Below are 21,892 nucleotides of genomic sequence, written 5' to 3' on the forward strand. Positions count from 1 at the left end.
CCAGGCTGGAGTACAATGGCACGATCTCGGCTCACCACAACCTCCGCCTCCTGGGTTCAGGCAATTCTCCTGCCTCAACCTCCCGAATAGCTGGGATTACAGGCATGCGCCACCATGCCCAGCTAATGTTTTGTATTTTTAGTAGAGATGGGGTTTCACCATGTTGACCAGGATGGTCTCGATCTCTTGACCTCGTGATCCACCGGCCTCGGCCTCCCAAAGTGCTGGGATTACAGACTTGAGCCACCTTGCCTGGCTCATCTGTTTCTCTTTATTTAATTACACTGTGGCTCACATTATATTTCTATTGGTCAGCACTGGTCTAGGGCCTGCTGTGATACAGACTGCTTGCTTGGCTGGGCCCTGGTCCCCTATTTGGATCTTGTCATTTCTTTCCACAGAAATGAGAGTCTTGTCTTTCTTAGAGTCCCTTGTTAAATGAGATAAGAAATGAAATAGCTGGGCGCGGTAGCTCACGCCTGTAATCTCAGCACTTTGGGAGGCTGAGGCGGGTGGATCATGAGGTCAGGAGATCGAGGCCATCCTGGCCAACATGGTGAAACCCCATCTCTACTAAAATACAAAAAAAAAATTAGCCAGGCGTGGTGGCATATGCCTCCAGTCCCAGGTACTCGGAAGGCTGTGGCAGGGGAATTGCTTGAACCAGGGAAGTGGTGCTTGCAGTGAGCCAAGATTGTGCCACTGCACTCCAGCCTGGCAACAGAGCAAGACTCTGTCTAAAAAAAAAAAGAAAGAAAGAAAAAAGAAAACAGATATGAAATAATGCTGTATCCACCTGACGGGGACATCACCTCCTGCCTGGGTGGTAGGAGGACTTCTATCCATCTCACTGTAACTTCTGATTTGGGGGCCAGAGGTACAGAGCCCTCCTTCTCCCCCACCAACCCCAGTATCCATTTGGATTGACGTACCAGCTTGTGCTGGGCCTCTAGTCTAGACACAGGCCCAAAACTCTCCAGGAAGCCCCTCATAGGCTGTGCCTGCCCTGTCTGGTAGGGTAAAGTCAGGTGGCCCCAAACGCTATGTCTTATTCTTCTCTTATTTTTCCTCCTTCCCTCTTAGCTGTCCTCTCCTCCCCCTACCCTTCTCTTCTTTTTTAAAAGTCTAATTCTGAGCAGCCGGCGCCGTTCAACCTGACTGGTTTGTTATGGCTTATAATCTGTGCCAGGATTAATTAGCTAATTACTGACAAACGTCCGCTGGCAAGATTCTGCTCCAGCTTGTCAGCTTGAAGTGTTTAATTATTTTAATCATTTACTTTCATCTTCAAAATTTATGCTGCCAAGAGAGTTGCAGGGCATCTTTTAATTATGATTTGGGGTTTCTGCTGGGCTGTGTTCTGTTCCTGAGGACAGGGGACATTATTTATTTTTTTACCAGTCTTCCACCAAAGCCTGAACACCCTTCTACTCCCAAGGCCTCCACATTCTATGGATGGGAGATGGAGAAGAATCCCAGGTCATCTATGGACACCTCTCCTGTAGCCCCAGAACATGATGTGCACAGGCACATAAAGGAAATCGAAATTTTGTGAGTACTGTTATGTGCTGAACATCATGCTCGTCATTTTTCTATTTTATTTCATGTTTGTGAGCACAGAATATGGAAACAGCCTGAGAACTGGTTGGAGTGGCCTGGGGTGATCAGCAGGGAGAAAAAAGTAAGAAAGGCATTCTTTTATTGATTGATCGATTGATTGATTTTTGTGGTGCAATTTAATTATAGTAAACTGAAATCGTCCTAAATTTCAGTCTCTGCAAATTGTCACATAGACATCCACCATCATCTGGTCAATGACCCCTAGAGGTTCTGTAATGCCCACTCCCAGCCTATACTTCCCAACAGTAACCACTTCTGACTTCTTTCACCATAGATTTGTTTTTCTAGTCTTCACTCTCATGTAAATAAGAATCTGTGATATGTTTTCTTTTATGTGAAACTGCTTTCCCTCAACATTTTGGCTGTGAGAGGAAGGGGTCTTTAACATAAATCATGTTCTCTGGCCAGGGTTTTGCTTTGGGTCCAGCTCGGAGCTTCAACCAATGTTCTTTTTTTTTTTTTTTTTTTTTTTTTTTTTTTTTTTTTTTTTTTTTTTTCAGAGCTAGCTGAGGTTTTATTTCGGGCCAAAAAAAAAAAAAGGCAATTGAATTGTTATGCAGCTGGAGGCAGGGGCAAGGGGTTCCCCAGGCAGTAAACTCCCCGCGGGTAGGCTGAGGGCTAGGGCTGAGCCTCAGGTGGGTCTCCTGTTCCCTGTGCTCCCCTGCACAGCGACCTCCCTCCCGGGCTCTGGGGCAGCCTCAGGTGGGGCAGGCTGGGAGGGGCTGCCGCAGCTGTTCACTTGGGCAGGACGTCAGAGGACTCAGATACCAGCCTCCCATCGGGGGTCTCAATCTTCTTCACAACCACAGCCTTGGTGGTGCTGGTGCAGCTGAAGGAGCTGGAGCTCATACAAGAGCCAAAGCTGGAGCCAGGCCATAGCTGAGGCCGGGGCTTGTGAGGCCCCTATAGGCAGAGCTCAGACTACCTGCATAGCCGCTGGTGGTCTACGTGTGGATACTCATGTTCTGCATCCCAGACTCCAGCCGGCTCTCCTCGCCTTCCAGCAGCTTGCGGTAGGTGGCGATCTCGATGTCCAGGGCCAGCTTGACATTCATCAGCTCCTGGTACTCACGCAGCTGCCGCGCCATGTCCTGCTTGGCCCGTTGCGGGGCTGCCTGAGGAAGTTGATCCTGTCAGTCAGTCCTTCCAGGCAAGACTTCAGCTCTACTTTGTTCAGGTAAGCTTCATCCACATCCTTCTTGATGAGGACAAATTCATTCTCCATCTCTGTACGCTTATTGATCTCTTCCTCATACTTGTTCTGGAAGTCCTCCACCAGCCCCTGCATGTTGCCAAGCTCCGCCTCCAGCTTCAGCTTCTCCTGGCCCAGAGTCTCCGGCTGCCGCCTCAAGTTATTGATGTAGCTCTCAAACATGTTGTCCATGTTGCTCCGAGCAGTCTTCTGCGGCTGTAGGAGGCTCCACTTGGTCTCCAGCATCTTGTTCTGCTGCTCCAAGAACCCACCTTGTTGATGAAGGAGGCAAACTTCTTGTTGAGGGTCTAGATCTGCTCCTTCTCCTGGGTACGCAGGGCCTGGATGTTGGGGCTCACTTCCAGGTTAAGGGGACTCAGCAGGCTCTGGTTGACCCTGCCGGTGGTGATGCCTCCCATACCCATGCCCATGTCCATGCTGCTGGCCCCAGCATAGCCTGCACCCAGGCTGCCCCAGAAGCTGCTGCTGCCCACTCGGGAGAAGCTCGAGGAGCTGATGTGGGCACAGGGCCCACTCGTGCAAGATCGGCTGCTGAAGGCCTGGGAGCCAGAGGTGGACACCTTGTAGGACTTCTGGGTCACCCTAATGGATGTGGTGGAGGCAGGAGCGGAGGCAGGCAGGCTGAACCAGGAGGAGATTCCAGAAGGAGCAGAAGCTGCTTCTTCTCAACCCATGTTCTTAAAAAGAATGCTATGGTTTCCTCCTATAAGCATTATTTTGAAAGTGAATTTGGAGGCTCATCCCTGTAATCCCAACACTTTGGGAGGCCAAAGCGGGCAGATTGCTTGAGCCCAGGAGTTCGAGACCAGCCTGGGCAACATGCCAAAACCCCACCTCTACAAAAATACAGAAACATTGGCCAGACATGGTGGTGCACACCTGTGGTCCCAGCTACTACGGAGGCCGAGGCTGAAGGATCACTTGAGCCTGAGAGGTTGAGACTGCAGTGAGCTGTGATTGCACCACTGCACTCCGGCCTGAGAGGCGGGGTGAGACCCTGTCTTAAAAAAAACAGAGAGTTTGGATATGATTTTTCTCCTTCATTCTCTCTCCTCCTCTAGTTTCTCCTTTTCCCTCTCTTCCTCCTCCTCTCCTTCCTCTTCCCCCTGGCCATAGTCATGACTTTCACTACATCTTATTAGGAAGTTCTTTCTGAGCTCTAATTTATGCCATTCTGGATACAAAGGCTTATGAGTTTCCTAAAGACATGGTATTGAGAGGAAGGTTTTGAAGAACAAAAGATTCCCCTATTATGGGTTAAATTGTGTCCCCTAAAAAAGATATGCTGGATTCCAAGTCCCCACTAGCTCAAAATGTAGCCTCAACAGGAAATGGGGTCTTTACAGATGCCGTCAAGTTAAAATAAGTCATTAGGGTGAGCCCTAATCCAAGAAGATTGGTGAAGGGGAAATTTGTTTTTCTTTTTGAGACGGAGTTTCGCTCTTGTTACCCAGGCTGGAGTGCAATGGCGCTATCTCGGCTCACCGCAACCTCCGCCTCCTAGGTTCAGGCAATTCTCCTGCCTCAGCCTCCTGAGTAGCTGGGATTACAGGCACGCGCCACCATGCCCAGCTAATTTTTTTTGTAGTTTTTAGTAGAGACGGGGTTTCACCATGTTGACCAGGATGGTCTTGATCTCTTGACCTCATGATCCACCCGCCTCAGCCTCCCAAAGTGCTGGGATTACAGGCGTGAGCCACTGCGCCCGGCCTGAAAAGGGGAAATTTGGACACACACACACACACAGAGAACACCATGTGAAGATAAAGGCAGAGATGGGGGCATGCATCCTCAAGCCAAGGAACCATTGTCCCTGGAGGGAACGAACCTGCCAACACCTTGATCGCAGACTTCAAGCCTCCAGAACTGTGAAACAAAACCAACCTCCCTCCCACCCTTCCTTCCTTTCTACCTGCCTCCCTCCCTTCCTTCTCCCTTCCTTTCTTCCTTCCTTCCTTCCTTCCTTTCTTCCTTCCTTCCTTTCTTCCTCCCCTCCCTCCCTCCCTCTCTTCTTCCTTCCTTCCTTCCTTCCTTCCTTCCTTCTTTCTTTCTTTCTCTCTCTCTCTTTCTTTCTTTCTTTCTTTTCTTTTTTTCTTTCTTTCTTCTTCTTATTTTGGGACAGAGTCTCACTCTGTCACCCAGGCTGGACTGCAGTGGCACTATCTCAGCTCACTGCAACCTCCACCTCCTGAGTTCAAGCAATTCTCCTGCCTCAGCCTCCGATGTAGCTGGGATTACAGGCACGCACCACCATACCCAGCTACTTTTTGTATTTTTAGTAGAGATGGGGTTTCACCACATTGGTCAGGCTGGTCCCAAACTCCTGACCTCTAGTGATCTACCCACCTGGCCTCTCAAAGTGCTGGCATTATAGGCCAGAAACACTGCACTCGGCATCTTCCTTCCTTCCTTCCTTCCTTCCTTCCTTCCTTCCTTCCTTCCTTCTTCCTTCCTTCCTTCCTTTCCTTCTTTCCTTCCTTCTCTCCCTTCCTCCCCCGCCCCCCGCGTCTCTCTGTCTCTCTTTCTCTCTTTCTGACAGAGTCTCACATTATCACCCAGGCTGGAGTGTAGTAGCATGATATCAGCTCACTACAACCTCCGCCCCCAGAGCTCAAGTGATTCTCCTGCCTCAGCCTCCTGAGTGGCTAGGACTACAGGCGTGCACCACACCTGACTAATTTTTGTATTTTAGTAGAGACAGGGTTTCACCATGTTGGTCAGAATGGCCTCAATCTCTTGACCTTGTGATCTGCTTGCCTCACCCTCCCAAGTGTTAGAATTACAGGTGTGAGCCACCACACCTGGTTCACTCTTTCTCCCTTCCCTCCTCTTCCCTCCCCTCGCCTTCTCCTTCCTTCCTTTTTTTGTTTTGACACAGTCTCACTCTGATTGCCGAGGCTGGAATGCAGTGGTGTGACTAAGGCTCACTACAGCCTCAACCTCCCTAGGCTCAGGTGATCTTTCCCCTCTCAGCCTCCCCAGTAACTGGGACCACAGGCACACACTACCATGCCCAGCTAATTTTTTTTTTTTTTTTTTTTTGTATTTTTGGTAGAGACAGAGTTTTGTCATGTTGCCTAGGCTGGTCTCCTGGAAGGAAGGAAAGAAGGAAGGAAGGAAGGAAGGAAGGAAGGAAGGAAGGAAGGAAGGAAGGAAGGAAGGAAGGAAGTCCTCACCCTGGACTCATGCAATCTACCTGCCTCAGCCTCCCAAAGTGCTGGGATTATAGGCATGAGCCACTGCACCAGCTCAAGACAATACATTTTGTAATTTCAGCACTCATGACAATACATTTTATAATTTCAGCGGTGCTCTGTTGCAACACCCCTAGGAAAATACTGCATCCCCAAAGGGAGCTCTGGTTGGGTCTTTCTGAATCTGTGTCATGAGACCGACAGCAACCTCTGCGGGATCCTCCGTGCTAACCCAGCCCCAGGCTGAGAGTGACTGAGGTGACAGCTCCAACTTGGGAGACAGAGTAAGGAGAGGAGAAAGATCAAATTAATGAGCTCAGCAATGCCATTAATGAGGCAGCAGGCAATATCCAGGGGGCTTCTTGTGATGGCCTACACCAGGGCAAGATTAGCCAAAGGATGCCGGGAGCCAGCCCATGCCAGGTTCTGATGTGATGTGATCTGTCCTCTTGATGCCTTCCTTCCACAAAGTCCAGGGTGGGCCTGGGAGTAAACACAGAGTCCTCACCCAGTGGCTGAGATGGCTTGGGAGTCCCCTCCCCTTCTCTGGACCTGGCACATGACCCTGCACATGGCATTGCAGTTTCTGCCATGCAGGTTCATACCTGAGTCTACCCTCAGTAGAATAGTCTACCTATTCCAAGCTCAGCAAAGGCACCCTATCTACATGTGTTTCCCCCCTCCTATTCCCACCCACCTTGAAAGCTCCATCTGGAACAGTTTACTTCATAGGAATGCAAGCGAGCAGCTTGCTAGCCTGTCTGGCAAATGCATAGGGAACCTTCTGCCCAAATCCTACAAAACCTTCTTTCTCTGGGTTCCTGCTGGTCCATGCTAAAAATCCCATCATCTGGCCTCCTTCTGAGGATCCTGTCCTTAAGGTCAGAGCCAGCTCTCACTCCCTTCTGCCAGGGCTCAAAGTTTCTGCCTATCAAGACCCTCCTCACCAACAGCCACAGGCTCTCCCTGTTTTGTCCATGGAGGTCCATATGGGGTCTGAGTCCCTGTCACAGTCTGTGTCTTCTTCTTTTTTTTTTTTTTTTTTTTGAGACGGAGTTTCGCTCTTGTTACCCAGGCTGGAGTGCAATGGTGCAATCTCGGCTCACCGCAACCTCCGCCTCCTGGGTTCATGCAATTCTCCTGCCTCAGCCTCCTGAGCAGCTGGGATTACAGGCACGCGCCACCATGCCCAGCTAATTTTTTGTAGCTTTAGTAGAGACGGGGTTTCACCGTGTTGACCAGGATGGTCTCGATCTCTTGACCTCGTGATCCACCCGCCTCGGCCTCCCAAAGTGCTGGGATTACAGGCTTGAGCCACCGCGCCCGGCTCAGTCTGTGTCTTCTATAGCTAGGTCTAGCTTATGATGGCTTATATGATGATGGGCATGGCCAGACCCCCTCACCACCATGCGCTGCCTGAGGATCTCAGACACAGATGAGTGGAGACCTGTGCCTGGGAAGCCTCATGATGAAGTAAGGCCTGAGGAGAGAAATAAGATGAGATCTGGGTCCTATCCCTGGGTCTATCTTTAGGGCAAGCCACTTCTCTTCTAAATCTCTTTCTTTGCCTGAAAAATGGGGACATAATCTCCACTGTGTGAAATTATACAGCCAAGTAAGTATATAAAAATGTAGACTGCATGTGGCATATACATACATAGACATAGTTTTTCAGGTTTAAAAAGGAAAGGAATTCTAATACATACTACAGCATGAACCTTGAGGACATTATGCTGAGCAAAATAGGCCAGTCACAAAGGACAAATACTGCATGATTCCACTTTTTTTTTTTTTTTTTTTGGAGACAGAGTTTTGCTCTGTTACCCAGGCTGAAGTGCAGTGGCACAATCTCTCAGCTAACTGCAATTCTTTGCCTCCCAGGTTCAAGCAATTCTCCTGCCTCAGCCTCCTGAGTAGCTGGGATTACAGGTGCCTACCACCACACTTGCCCAATTTTTGTATTTTTAGTAGACACGGGGTTTCACCATGTTGGCCAGGCTGGTCTCAAACACCTGACCTCAGGTGATCCAACTGCCTCAGCCTCCCAAAGTGCTGGGATTACAGGCATGAGCTACCATGCCCGGCCTGCATGATTCCACTTATATGAGGTACCTAGAGTAGTCAAATCCACAGAGACAGAAAGCAGCATGGTGGTTTCCAGAGCTGTGGGAGGGGCAATGCGGAGTTATTGTTAATGGATATAGAGTTTTATTTTTGCAGGATGAAAAGAGGTCTGGAAACAGATGGTGGTAGTGGGAGCACAACAATGAGAATCTCCTTACTACCACAAAACTGTACACTTAAAATGGTTAAAACGGTAAACTTCGTTATGTATATTTTACCACAATTTAAAAATAAGCAGTAAAAACAAACTACAAAGCTCTGAACAAAAGTGACACTATTAGTATTACAGCCACTTTTGCACTAGGCTCTGGGGACCTCAGCGGCCTCCTCGTCCTCCACCACAATAAACGCCCCTCCATTCTCATGTGTTATCATTTCTAAACAATTTCTCTGAAATATGCTTTTATAGTTGCTATAGGTTTGATCTGCAGCCCTCACATTCTAGTTAGAGGAACACAGGGGTTAGGGTAACAGTGAGTCTGCAGATCTGGGTTCCAAGTTGGCTCTGTTGTTTATCAGCTGCACAAGATACTTCTTCAAGCCTTTTTTTCTCATGAGGTGAGCAATTATACTGATCTCATAACACAGCTGTAATAATTAAATAAAAGAATGTGGCCGGGCATGGTGGCTCACGCCTGTAATCCAAGCACTTTGGAGGCCAAGGTGGGTGGATCACTCGAGGTCAGGAGTTCAAGACCAGCCTGACCAACATGGTGAAACCCCGTCTTAAAAAAAAAAAAAAAATGGGCTGAGTGCAGTCGTTCACACCTATAATCCTAGCACTTTGGGAGGCCAAGGTGGGCAAATCATGAGGTCAGGAGATCAAGACCATCCTGGCTAACACAGTGAAACCCCATCTCCACTAAAATACAAAAACTTAGCCGGGCGTGGTGGCATGCATCTGTAGTCCTAGCTACTCTGGAGGCTGAGGCAGGAGAACTGCTTGAACCCGAGAGGTGGAGGTTGCAGTGAGCCGAGAGCATGCCACTGCACTCCAGCCTGGGCAACGGAGCAAGACTCAGTCTCAAAAAAAAAAAAAGTGTATTGATATAGAATAAACAAGACTTGGCACCTAAGAAAATCGGGGTTTTCAGGAGGGGGAGGTTGCGGTGAGCTGAGATTGCACCATTGCACTCCAGCCTCGGCAACAAGAAGGAGACTCTGTCTCAAAAAAAAAAAAAAAAAAAAAAAGAAGAGAAAATAGGGGTTTCAGGAAGGAGAGAAGTTGAGGACGATTCCTATGTTTCTGGCTTGGGCAATGACTGGGTTGGTAATGGTACCAGGTGGGGTTAGAGAAAGAGAAGGGGAAGAAGGTTTGGGGCAAGATGATGAAACCAGTATTGGACACATTGAGTTGTGAGAAAGATGATGGGGGAGTAGTGTCCAGTAGGAGCAGGCTAAAAGTGTCCAGACTGCAGGTGAGACATCTGGGCTGGAGACAGAGGCTAGTGAGTTAGGAGAACCCGACTCAGGCCTAGTGAGACATAGATGAAAAGAGAAGAGGTTAGGAGCCCACGCCAGCATTTAAAGGGCAGGTGGGAAAAGAGGAGCACAGGACCCCGAACAAGTATCACAAGAGAGGGAGAGGAAGAGGAGGAGCAGAGAGTGCTATCACAGAAGCTAAGGAAAGGGAGGGCTCCAGGAGAGAGGCCAGGGGCCGCAGGGCCAGGTGTCTCAGACAGGTGGTAAGAACGCCCACTGGGTTTGGGATCAACATCCATGTGTACTGGCAGCTCTATCAGGAGTATGGGTTGAAGCCAGACCACAGTGTGTTGCAGAGACAATAAAAGGGAAGTATATCCACTGACTGCAACTCTTCTTCCAAGAACTGCATTAGTGAACGAAAGAAAGGGATTTGAACGATAGCTTAAGGAGAGGCAAGCCTGTTTTGTTTTGGAACGGGGAAAACCTAAACAAATTTTTAGGTTAAAGAAGGAGTCAGAACCGGGCGCGGTGGCTCAAGCCTGTAATCCCAGCACTTTGGGAGGCTGAGGCGGGTGGATCACGAGGTCAAGAGATCGAGACCATCCTGGTCAACATGGTGAAACCCCGTCTCTACTAAAAATACAAAAAAAAAAATTAGCTGGGCATAGTGGCGCGTGCCTGTAATGCTACTCAGGAAGCTGAGGCAGGAGAATTGCCTGAACCCAGGGCGCGGAGGTTGTGGTGAGCCGAGATCACGCCATTGCACTCCAGCCTGGGTAACAAGAGTGAAACTCCGTCCCAGAAAAAAAAAAAAAAAAAAAAAAAAAAAAAAGAAGGAGTCAGGGCCGGGCGCGGTGGCTCACTCCTGTAATCCCAACCCTTTGGGAGGCCGAGGCAATAGGATCACTTCAGGTCAGGAGTTCAAAACCAGCCTGGCCAACATGGTAAAACCCGGTCTCCACTAAAAATACAAAAATTAGTCAGGCATGACAGTGCATGCCCGTAATCCCAGCTACTCAGGAGGCTGAGGCAGGAGAATCACCTGAACCTGGGAGGCAGAGGTTGCAGTAAGCCGAGATGACGCCACTGCACTTCAGCCTGGGCGACAGAGCTAGAGACCATCTCAAAAAAAAAGGATTCAGTAAACTGGGAGAAGGGTGAGGATACAGATTGAAGGGGAAGAGCAAAGCGTTGACCAAGAGCTAGATATTTCCAGCCTCCCTCCCTTTGGGCATCTCCTTGCCCATTCTGTGTACGTAGTCAGAGAGCTTAGACCAATTCAGGCTCTGCCTGTGCTAAAAGGGGACCCCTTTGCCTTTTGAAATAGGCAGATGAGGGCATGTGAAGGGGTGTGCTTCAGTGTCCAGGCCTACATCGTCCACACTGAGATTGTCCACATATACCCTCATTCCCACCCCTAGACTCACATATACCTTTTCTTTTTAAAATTTTTTACTCTTTCAATAGAGACAGGGTCTCACTATATTGCTCAGGCCGGCCTTGAACTTCTGAGCTCAAGCAATCCTCCCACCTCGGCTTCCCAAATTGCTAAGATTACAGCTCCCACCTAGGTCTCCCAAAATGCTAGAATGACAGGCATGGGCCATTGAGCCCAGCCACATATGCCTTTTCTAACACACTATCTATATAGACGTCATGAAGAGATGTGGAATTTTTATAGCATATTCTCTCCTATATTATTCACAGGGTTGTGAGGACCAAATTAGAAGCGTAGCTAAATGCTTTGTAAAAATATAAATGATACAAATATTAAAAATTAATACTTCTTAATAATTCTTACTATTATTGACAAACAAGCTCCATACACACGTAAGCCCGTGAACACGTGCAGAGGCTCTCATATGTCCACCTTGCTCATACTGCTTGGCTAGGGCTTATGTGTCCACACAAGTTCATGAATTCACTAAGACACCCTCGCCCACTCCCCTACAGGTCCACACAAATCTTTACAGACTAACACACACTTACACACTGTCCACCACATTCTCAGACCCACACATGTCAAAGTTCACAAACATACTAATACTAAACATAGTTTGAAATAGGCCTGGACACTGAAGCACACCCCCTCACATGCCCTCATCTGCCTATTTCAAACTCTCACAAGCATACTCATACACTGCTATTTAGGCTCATGTGTATGTGGGTGTGCACAACACACACACACACTGCCACACTCACAGAGGTGTGTGCACCCACACACAATTAAACTGAGAATCTTCCAGCCTAAGGAGAGCTGAGTTGACTGAATATCCAAGAGCCAGGGAGAATACCTCAATTAGCAAATGATTTCACCACAGATCTGCAGCTTTGCTCCAGGACATTTGTTTCAGAAGGGAACCAATGTGTCTGGGGCCAAGGCAGAGAAACAAGGGAGCACGTTTGAAAGAACAGAACTCTCTTCTCTCCCTCCTGGTCTGCCTCTCCCCAGATGCCCAAGGGCTCCCACTCCCACCCTCCTGAGCAGAAGCTGGGGATTCTCTGAGCTGCTGTTCTTGACCTTGGAGAGCTCTTATCCCCAAGACCAATGCCAGTCATCAAATACACCTCACAGGATGTCTGCACACACTCAGCTTCCCCAAGCCCCTTGCCTCCCTCCTCCTGGCTTCACTGTTGCATCCCCCGCAGGTGAGTGATACACAGCTGGGTCCCCACTTGGGTAAGTTTAAAAATGAGTTCAGGGAAAGGAAGAGCTTTATCCAAGGAGTGGCATGTGTTGGTTATTATTTCATGAGGGTCGCAACTTTTCACAAGCCCCTGTAGGTGCCCTGCCATTTCCCATAACAGCTGGTTATCTCCAGGCCTCCTGGCGTCACTCTCAGCACACATCTCACCTTTTTCTGTTTGTTTGTTTGTTTCTGAGACAGAGTCTTGCTCTGTCACCCAGGCTGGAGTGCAGTGGCACCATCTCGGCTCACTGCAACTTCCGCCTTCCAGGTTCAAGTGATTCTCCTGCCTCAGCTTCCTGAGTAGCTGAGATTATAGGCCCACGCCACCACACCCAGCTACTTTTTGTATTTTTAGTAGAGATGGGGTTTGACCATGTTGGCCAGGCTTGACTCGAACTTCTGACTTCAGGATCCACCCACCTCGGCCTCCCAAAGAGCTGGGATTACAGGCATGAACCACCGTGCCTGGCCAACCTCAGTTGTTTCTTTACAGAGAACATAAATAGATTAGGGACCATCAGAAAAAGTCCCTTTTAACTTTCTGAGTCACTACCACCATCAGGAGAAGCTACTCACATTTGTCTCATTTTTACCTTCTCCCTCTCAGAAGGGTGCAGGGCTGATTGCTCACTGAAGCCCCACAGCCCGCACCTCACACACTGTCTGAAAACTTGCTCCATCAACAATTTCTCCCTTTCTCCTGCATCGTCAGTCTCTTGGTCTCTACTAGATCCTTCCCTTCACGGATAGATACAGTGCTGTCTCTTCCATCTTAAAAAACGAGCTCTCTTGGCCAGGCACAGTGGCTGACATATGTCACCCCAGCACTTTCAGAGGCTGAGGTGGGAGGCTTGCTTGAGTCCAGGAGTTCAAGAGCAGCCTGGGAAACGTAGGGAGACTCCATTTCTACTAAAAGAAAATTTTAAAAATTAGCTGGGCATGGTGTCGCACACCTGTAGTCCCAGCTACTCGGGAGGGTGAGGTGGAGGGTCGCTTGAGTCCCACAGTCACAGCTGCAGTGAGCTATGATCACATATGATCGCATCACTGGACTCCAGCTCCGTGTGACAAAGCAAGACCTTATCTCAAAAAAATAAAAAAGTTCTTCTTCTATACAATATTTGCTTCTATCTGCCACTCTGTCTCTCTCCTTTCATTCATTGCCAATCTTCTTTTATTTTTTATTTATTTATTTTTTTTTGAGACGGAGTTTCACTCCTGTTACCCAGGCTGGAGTGCAATGGCGCGATCTCGGCTCACCGCAACCTCCGCCTCCTGGGTTCAGGCAATTCTCCTGCCTCAGCCTCCTGAGTAGCTGGGACTACAGGCACGCGCCACCATGCCCAGCTAATTTTTTGTATTTTTTTAGTAGAGACGGGGTTTCACCATGTTGACCAGGATGGTCTCGATCTCTTGACCTCATGATCCACCCACCTTGGCCTCCCAAAGTACTGGGATTACAGGCTTGAGCCACCGCGCCCGGCCATTGCCAATCTTCTTAAAAGAGTTGCCTCTACTCCATCTCTCCTCCTATCACCCCCTCGTTCCCCAAATCACGGCAATCTGTCTCCTGCACCCCACCCCACATAGGCACAACTGCTCACCAGGGGGCCCAGTTAGACCCAAGGTTCACTTTTCAGTCCCTGCAGTGGGGACCTCTTAGCAGCGCTGGATACGGCTGACCATTCCTTTCTCTTGGAACTCTTTCCCCTGGTTGTCTTCTCTCCTGACAAGTCTTGGCTCTCTTCTTACCTCTCTGACAACTTCTTTTTTTTTTTTTTGAGACAGAGTTTTGCTCTTGTTGCCCAGGCTGGAGTGAAATGGTGAGATCTCTGCTCACCGCAACTTCTGGCTCCCGGGTTCAAGCGATTCTCCTGCCTCAGCCTCCCAAGTAGCTGGGGTTACAGGCATGCACCAACATTCCTGGCTAATTTTCTATTTTTAGTAGAGACGGGGTTTCTCTATGTTGGTCAGGCTGGTCTTGAACTCCTGACCTCTGCACCCTGCTGGTTTTGTATCTTTTTTTTTTTTTTTTAGAAAAAAACACAGAGCTTCATTATTCTCAACACCATCGGCAGCGGTCTCTGTAGGACAGGGGAGTGAGTTCTGTTGACTGATAGGGATAGGTGGCTCCTGCTTGCCGGCGATAAGCGGGTTCTGCAGGACCACGATGACTGAGTTCCCACGCAGGAACATCTTGGAGATGTAGTGGTCTTTGTTGACAGGCTTGGACTTCTTCTTGCCCTTGCCGCTCTTGGGTACCTCAGTCCACATCTCCTTCACGTTCTCCAGCACCATGTTGCAGTGCCTATCAAAGGCCTTCCCGCGGCCCAGGAGTTTCTTATTGTTGCGGCAGTTGATGAGCACTTGGGTGTTGTTCTTGACTGACTGAGGGAGCACAGAGAGTGGACCCGTATTAAATTCCTCCTCCTCTCACTTCTGCAGCTCCTCCGGGGTCATCTCACTCTTGGGCTTGTTGAGGAGGCTCATGTTGTTCACTAAGCTCTTGGTTCACTCGGTTTTGTATCTTTAAAAGATTTAGATGAGGTGTCAATAGTAAGTTAGAAAGAGCAGGAGTGGATGCGGAAAACCCAGTTAGGGGGCTGTTATTTGAATTTAGGTTAAAACTGAGAGTCTCAGTTGAGAAGAGAAGTAGAGTTCTCTTCTCTAAGAGCTCTTTAGGAGGTACAAGCTACATAATTAATATTAATTGGATCTGGGAAGTCTAGGAAGGGGGCAGAGAAAGAAGGGGGCAATAAGAGGTTAGGGAGGGACCAGGTACAGTGGCTCGCACCTGTAATCCCAGCACTTTGAGAGGCCAAGGCAGGCAGATCACCTGAGGTCAGGAGTTCCAGACTAGCCTGGTCAACATGGTGAAACCCCATCTCTAGTAAAAATACAAAATTAGCTAGGCCTGGTGGCGCATGCCTGTAATCTCAGCTACTCAGGAGACTAAAGCAGGAGAATCACTTGAAACTGAGAGACAGAGGTTGCAGTGAGCCAAGATTGAGTCATTGCATTCCGGCCTGGGCAACAAGAGTGAAACAAAACAAAACCATAATGCTAAAATGTCAGTGTAGTAAAAACACAGATAGATAGATAGAGAGATAAAATACAAATCTAGGCCAGGTACAGTGGCTTATGTCCGTAATCCAAGCACTTTGAGAGGCTCAGAAGGGAGGATTGCTAGAAGCCAAGAGTTCAAGACTAGCCTCGGCAACATAGGGAGACCCCATCTCTATAACAAATTTCATTTTATTTTATTTTTTGAGACAGGGTTTCACTACTGTCACCTAGGCTGGAGTGCAGTGGCAAGCTCTTGGCTCACTACAACACCTACCTCCCAAGCTCAAGTGATCCTCCTGCCTCAGTCTCCCGAGTAGCTGGTACTATAGGTGCACGCCAACATGTCTGCTAACCTTTGTATTTTTAGTAGAGACAGGGTTTCACCCTGCTGCCCAGGCTGGTCTGGAACTCCTGACTTCAAGTGATCCCCCTACCTCGGCCTCCCAAAGTGCTGGGATCACAGGCATGAGCCACCACACCCGGCCTATAACAAATTTTAAAATTAGCCAGGCATAGTGGTATGTATCTTTAGTTCTAGCTACTCAGGATCCCAGGGGGTCGAGGCTTCGATGAGTTCTGATTGCACCACTGTACTCCAGTCTGGGTAACAGAGCAAGATCCTCCCTCTAAAAATAAATGAATAAATAGAATACAAATCTGGGCTGGGCACAGCGGCTCACACCTGTAATTCCAACATTTTAGGAGGCCAACACGGGTGGATCACCTGAGGTCAGGAGTTCGAGATCAGCCTGGCCAACATAATGGAACCCCATCTCTACTAAAAATACACAAAATTAGCTGGGCATGGTGACAGGCACCTGTAATCCCAGCTACTCGGGAGGCTGAGGCAAGAGAATTGCTTGAACCTGGGAAGCAGAGGTTGCAGTGAGCCGAGATGATGCCACAGCACTCCAGCCTGGGCGACAGAGCAAGACTCCATCTCGGGAAAACAAACAAACAAACAACAGCAACAACAACAAAACCCAGAAAGTTAATAATGAGAACTTTGGGATTTTTCTCATGTATGTTTTAAGTTAAACATTCTTCTCAGGCCATAATAAGCTTACAAAGGGCATAATAGGGAATATAGGAAATACTTAGATGACCAGGAAAACGGACTTAATAACAAGTCATTTACTGAGCACTACAGGCACTGAGTGAAGCATGTTACTGTACATGATCTACCACATTGCTTGTAACAAAATAAGTATTGCTCTCCCCATTTTGCAGGTGCGGAAGATTCAGAGAGGTTAAGTGATTTGCCCAAAGTCTCAGAGTCAATTAGTGCCATAGTCAAAGTTCAGACCTAAATCCGTCTGAATCCAAAGCCAACTTCTTGCTCTTCACATTCTTTTGCCCGTTTTTACTACGGGGTGGATCTAAGGGGAGATTCTAATGTCCCAAGGAGATGGGGAGCCCATCAGTAGTTCCCATACTCAATGTCCCCATGACACCCATTCTGTGCATGCTGACAGTTTGACAACTTACACAGCAGCTGGTTTGCTCAGAGGAGATCTCTGTTAATTAAAGTAGCACTAAGGGAGAGAAGTGCAAACCACATCAGCTGGTAATTAATGCAAAGGAGGGCTCAGGCATGCAGAAATGCACAGCCTTTACCTGCCAGAGCCCAGCTTCACTCATTGCTCCCAGCCTGAAGCTGCCACTTTGTCCCTCTGGCTACGAGTTGCTGCCTGTCTGCCTACTTCCATGGATAGGGAAGAAAAATCTGTCCTCCGAGGTCACACCCTGGGCTTCCACTCTTACTGGGCTCTGGACTCTCGGCCTTTGTTGAACTGTCTGTCTCTCCCAGGAGATCCAGGAGGACAGGATCAGCCAAACATCAGGCATCCAGGCCCCCAGGGCTTTGCGGGCATCATCTCAGAAAAAGTGTCAATCCTAGCCTACTCCTGCCCCATCAAGCTGCCTGTCAGGAGTTGCTGCCTTATGTCTTAGCGCAGGATCATGAACCAGTCTGCCTTGGTATCTAGTGTGCTCGGCTGAACTGGACCCGATCTCCTCATTGCCTCTGCCCAGGCCTAGGACTTGCTTCCCTATTGGACCTCGTCCCAAAGCTCACTGCTTTGCTGAGGTCCTGATCCACCTTCCTGTCCCTTCTCTCATTTCATTATCACCGTATCTCCAGCAGGTACTCTGCAAAAAGATAGTTCTCCATTTTGCAGGTGAACAAATTGAAGTTCAGAGCAGGGAAGTAGCTTGGCTAAGGACAGCAGAATTTTTCCCTTCTCTGTTCAGAGGTTGTGCTCTTCTGGGGTTCCAGCCATCAGTTCAGCTGTAACTTGCTTTTCTGTCTTTAATAAGCCTTTATTCTAGAACAATTTTAGATTTACAAAAAAAGTTACAAGGATGGCAAAGAAAGTTCCCATCTACCCCTCACTCAGTGTCTCCATCGTTGACATTTTACTTGATTTTTGAATCAGGATTTTTTTTTTCTCTGTGGAATGAGCTCCACATTTCTCTCTTCTGCATCCAAAAGTCCAATGAGGAGTGTGGATGCGTGTGATGTGGCCCTTTCTGCACAATCACACCCACCCCACCTACCCCCTTGGGCAAGGTAGGAACGCACTCCATGCGTTCCTACCTTGCCCAATGTCCCCAACCCCGAAAAACAGAAGAACCATCCAAGGAGAACCAGCTGCAGGGCCAGAGACTCGACTCCTAGTCAGCTTCCTTTGGGTATCTCACTCATCAAGTTCCTCTTTCCATAAGGCTTCAAAGATACCTCTTGCCCACAAACACACTTCTACCCACCAATCTCTAAACTAACTCCACCTTCAATTCTTGTGGACACCCACCCAATATCAACTCCATCCTCAAAGCTGTCAGTCAGATTCAATAAAGCAAATATTTATTGATAACACAGAAATAAATCCAATTCTGTCCTGACCTTGAGCTGCTCCTAGTCCTTTGGGGGAAATAGACACCTTTGTATATAATTAAAATAGCACGTGGTGAGTGAAGCAGTGTAAACAGTGGTTAAGAGCTTGAGGCCTTCAATCAGAAATCTATGTGACTTTAGCTAGTTGGCATTAACTTTCATAAATATCATTTTCTCATCTCTAAAATAAGGCTGGGGCTGGATGTGGAGTCTCACGCCCATAATCCCAGCACTTTGGGAGAACAAGGCAGGCAGATCACTTGAGGTCAGGAGTTTGAGACCAGCCTGGCCAACATGACAAAAACCCCGTCTCTACTAAAAATACAAAAATTAGCCAGGCATGGTGGCACACACCTGTAATCCCAGCTACTTGGGAGGCCGAGGCTGGAGAATTGCTTGAACTCCAGCGGCAGAGGTCAGGAGTTTGAGACCAGCCTGACCAACATGGTGAAACCCTGTCTCTGTTAAAAATACAAAATTAGCCAGCTGTGGTGGTGCACACCTGTAATCCCAGCTACTCAGGAGGCTGAGGCAGGAGAATTGCTTGAACCCAGGAGGCGGAGGTTGCAGTGAGCCGAGATTGCGCCATTGCCCTCCAGCCTGGGCTACAAGAGTGAAACTCCATCTCAAAAAAAGAAAAAAAGAATTTAAGGCCGGGCGTGGTGGCTCAAGCCTGTAATCCCAGCACGTTCGGTGCAGCACTAGTCACAATAGCCCAGATGTGGAAACAATCTAAATGTGCATCAAGAGATAAATAAATAAATAAAAGTATGGTATGCATATACAATGGAATACTATTCAGCCTTTAAAAAGAAGGAAATTTATGGAGCCAGGAGAAGGGGCCCAGGCTTGTAGTCCCAGCTGCTCCAGAGGCTGAGGCCAGAGGGATTGCCTGAGCCCAGGAGTTCAAGGATGCAGTGAGCTATGATTTTGCCACTGTACTCCATCCTAGGCAACAGAGCAAGACCCAATATCTAAAAACAAAGTACAAGGAGAAGGAAATTCTGTGTGACAGTGTGGTTGAACCTTGAGGACATTATGCTAAGTGAAATAACCTGGTCACAGAATGGCAAATATTGGATGATTCTATTTACATGATGTATGTAAAATAGTTAAATTCATAGAATCAAAGAATAAAATGGTGATGGTCAGGAGCTGGGGGAAAGGGAAAGTGGGGAGTTATTAGTCAATGAGCACAACTTTTTAGTTAAGCGAGATGAATAATAAGCTCTAGAGATCTGCTATGCCACATTGAACCTATAGTCAACAATAATATTGTATACTTAAAAATTCGTTGAGGGAAAATTATGTTGTGTTCTTTTTTTTTTTTTTTTTTTTAATTGGCAAAAGACTTTTTTAACCTTGGGTTCAAACTTTGATTCCCAGGCTTCTTCGGCTTAATTAGCTGCAAAGAATGAATTGTGTATAAGCAAAAAACTGAAAAGAGCTGCAGTGTCCAAGGGGCTTGGGCTTAAAAATATTAGAGATCTAGATTTTATCAGATCCATAAACAAAAATTTCTTAAAAAGCAGTCATAATATAAAATAGCAGCTCCCAGTAACTTCTTCAAGTTTTATCTTCAGAAGTTGACTCAATTCAGTTTGCCTCATTCTTGGAAGCCTCATCAAAATTCTCCACAAGATCTGGAACTTCATCCTCCTCTTCTCCAGTAGCAAGTGGTGCTTTTCCATCCACAGATTGTTTGGGCAGAGCTTCAGCCAGTCTCCTTAAACTAGTCAGACTGTCTGCCCCAAGCTGGTTTAAGAGGCTGGGTAGCATTTCTGTCATCGGCTTTGTCTCAGCATGGCCTGTAATGGGGAAAGTGTTCCCTGCCAGAGATGCCTGAACTTTAGGGTTGTTAAAGTGGATCACTGTTCCTTGGTTTGTAAACATATTCACCTCTTCAATACCAGAGATATTGTTTACCCCTAACTTCTTTAAGGAGAACTGAAGTTTTTTATCATCTGCTGTGGCTGTCCTATGAACCACCTTCTTCTTTCTGCGAGCAGTTCCTTTCCCACCAATGCGCACTTGTGCCTGCAGTTTGGCGAGTTTTTCCTGGTTCATGATTGTTTCTTTCATCTTGTCGGAGCGGATAAGGGGTCGTGCGGGGGACTAGGGTTGGTGCTCAAGAGGTCTCGGGTGGACCAGCTGAGATTAGGTACACACACGTGGGGACGCAAGATGGCCAATTATGTTGTGTTCTTACCACAATAAAATTTACAAATTTTTGAACCTGTTAGATTACACTATCATCTATGATTTGCAGACTGTCTTACAGTACTAGGTTTCCTCACTTGTTCTGTAATTTTTGTTTGTGAACATATCTTCCAGGAACTTTTCCTCTATAGAATTCTATTAATTCCTTGAGTTTTGAATTAACTGTGAATTGCTTCTGACCAATGTGATTCACTGGCTCTGGATAGGTTTTTATCTTGGGCTGGGGTTATTTTGATATTGGGGTTTCTATATCAAGAAAGTAATGCAGAATAGTAGCCATCCAGTCGCACATTGCCCAGGACAGAAGTTATGACATCTCAGGATTGACATGAATGCTTCTCATGGACTGGACTGAGTGACCCATTTTCAATTCTGTCCATATTTTCCAGGCAATGAACGGGTAGTTTTAACAGAGAGGACAACTCTTTTCCTGCCTCCTGGTTTTTTTGCAAGGAGCCCAGTTCTAGCCTATAGTCTTGACTCCTTCCCTAGTATTAAAAGCTCACTCCTCGCCATGGCTATAATCCTAACAACTTGGGAGGCTGAGGTGGAGGATCACTTGTGCCCAGGAGTTCAAGGCTGCAGTGAACTATGATCATGCCACTGCACTTCAGCCTGGGTGACAGAGCAAGACTTGTCTCTAAAATTTAAAAAAATATAAAAAGCTCAGCTCCAGCCAGGCTCAGTGGCTCACTTTGGGAGGCTGAGGCAGGTGAATCATGAGGTCAGGAGTTCAAGACCAGCCTGGCCAACATGATGAAACTCCATCTTTAATAAAAATACAAAAATTGGCTGGGCATGGAGGGTGAGACAGAGAATTGCTTGAACCCAGGAGGTGGAGGTTGCAGTGAGCCGAGATTGCACCACTGCACTCCAGCCTGGGCAACAGAGCAAGACTCCGTCTCAAAAAAAAAAAAAAAAAAAAAAAAAGTTTAAGCAAAGGAATCAGGATGGGGCACAGTGGCTCATGCCTATAATCCCAGCACTTTGAGAGGCTGAGGTGGAAGAATTGGTTGAGGCCAGGAGTTCGTTAGTAGCCTAGTGAGACTTCATTGCCACAAAAAAAATTTTAAAAATTAGCCAGGCATGGTGATGCGCACCTGTAGTCCCAGCTACTCAGGAGCCTGAGGTGCCCAAGAGTTCGAGGCTACGGTGAGCTATGATTGTGCCATTGCACTCAGCCTGGGCAATATAAGAGATGCTGTCTCTAAAAAAAAAAAAAAGAAAAGTCCTGGCAGAGTCGCCAAAAAATAAAAATTTAAAGAAAAGGAATCAACTGAATTATATACAAAATTGTGTTGTGAGCCAGGTTCAGTGGGTTCAGTGGTTCATGCCTGTAATCCCAGCACTTTGGAAGGCCAAGAGGCAGACAGATCACTTCAGGTCAGGAGTTCGAGACCAGCCTGACCAACATGGTAAAACTCTACTGAAAATACAAAACATT

General features: G+C 47.5%; 3 pseudogenes across 2 annotated transcripts; all 3 read right to left on the reverse strand.

Annotated features, from left to right (window-relative positions):
* Positions 1-2,117: 2,117 nt before the first annotated feature.
* Positions 2,118-7,006, reverse strand: LOC116529590 (annotated as a pseudogene). Its single transcript, XR_004259555.1, has 3 exons — positions 6,975-7,006; positions 2,773-3,454; positions 2,118-2,731 (listed from the first exon to the last, which is right to left on the reverse strand). The product of XR_004259555.1 is annotated as a keratin, type II cytoskeletal 8-like (transcript).
* A 1,445-nt stretch (positions 7,007-8,451) lies between these two features.
* LOC116529591 lies at positions 8,452-14,773 on the reverse strand (annotated as a pseudogene).
* A 4,949-nt stretch (positions 14,774-19,722) lies between these two features.
* On the reverse strand, positions 19,723-20,421 carry LOC116529270 (annotated as a pseudogene). The gene has a single exon (XR_004259445.1). The product of XR_004259445.1 is annotated as a transcription factor BTF3 pseudogene (transcript).
* Positions 20,422-21,892: the final 1,471 nt, after the last annotated feature.

The sequence above is a fragment of the Sapajus apella genome, unplaced genomic scaffold, assembly GCF_009761245.1.
Source record: "Sapajus apella isolate SASKATOON/1434 unplaced genomic scaffold, GSC_monkey_1.0 scaffold62, whole genome shotgun sequence".
Taxonomy (NCBI): domain Eukaryota; kingdom Metazoa; phylum Chordata; class Mammalia; order Primates; family Cebidae; genus Sapajus; species Sapajus apella.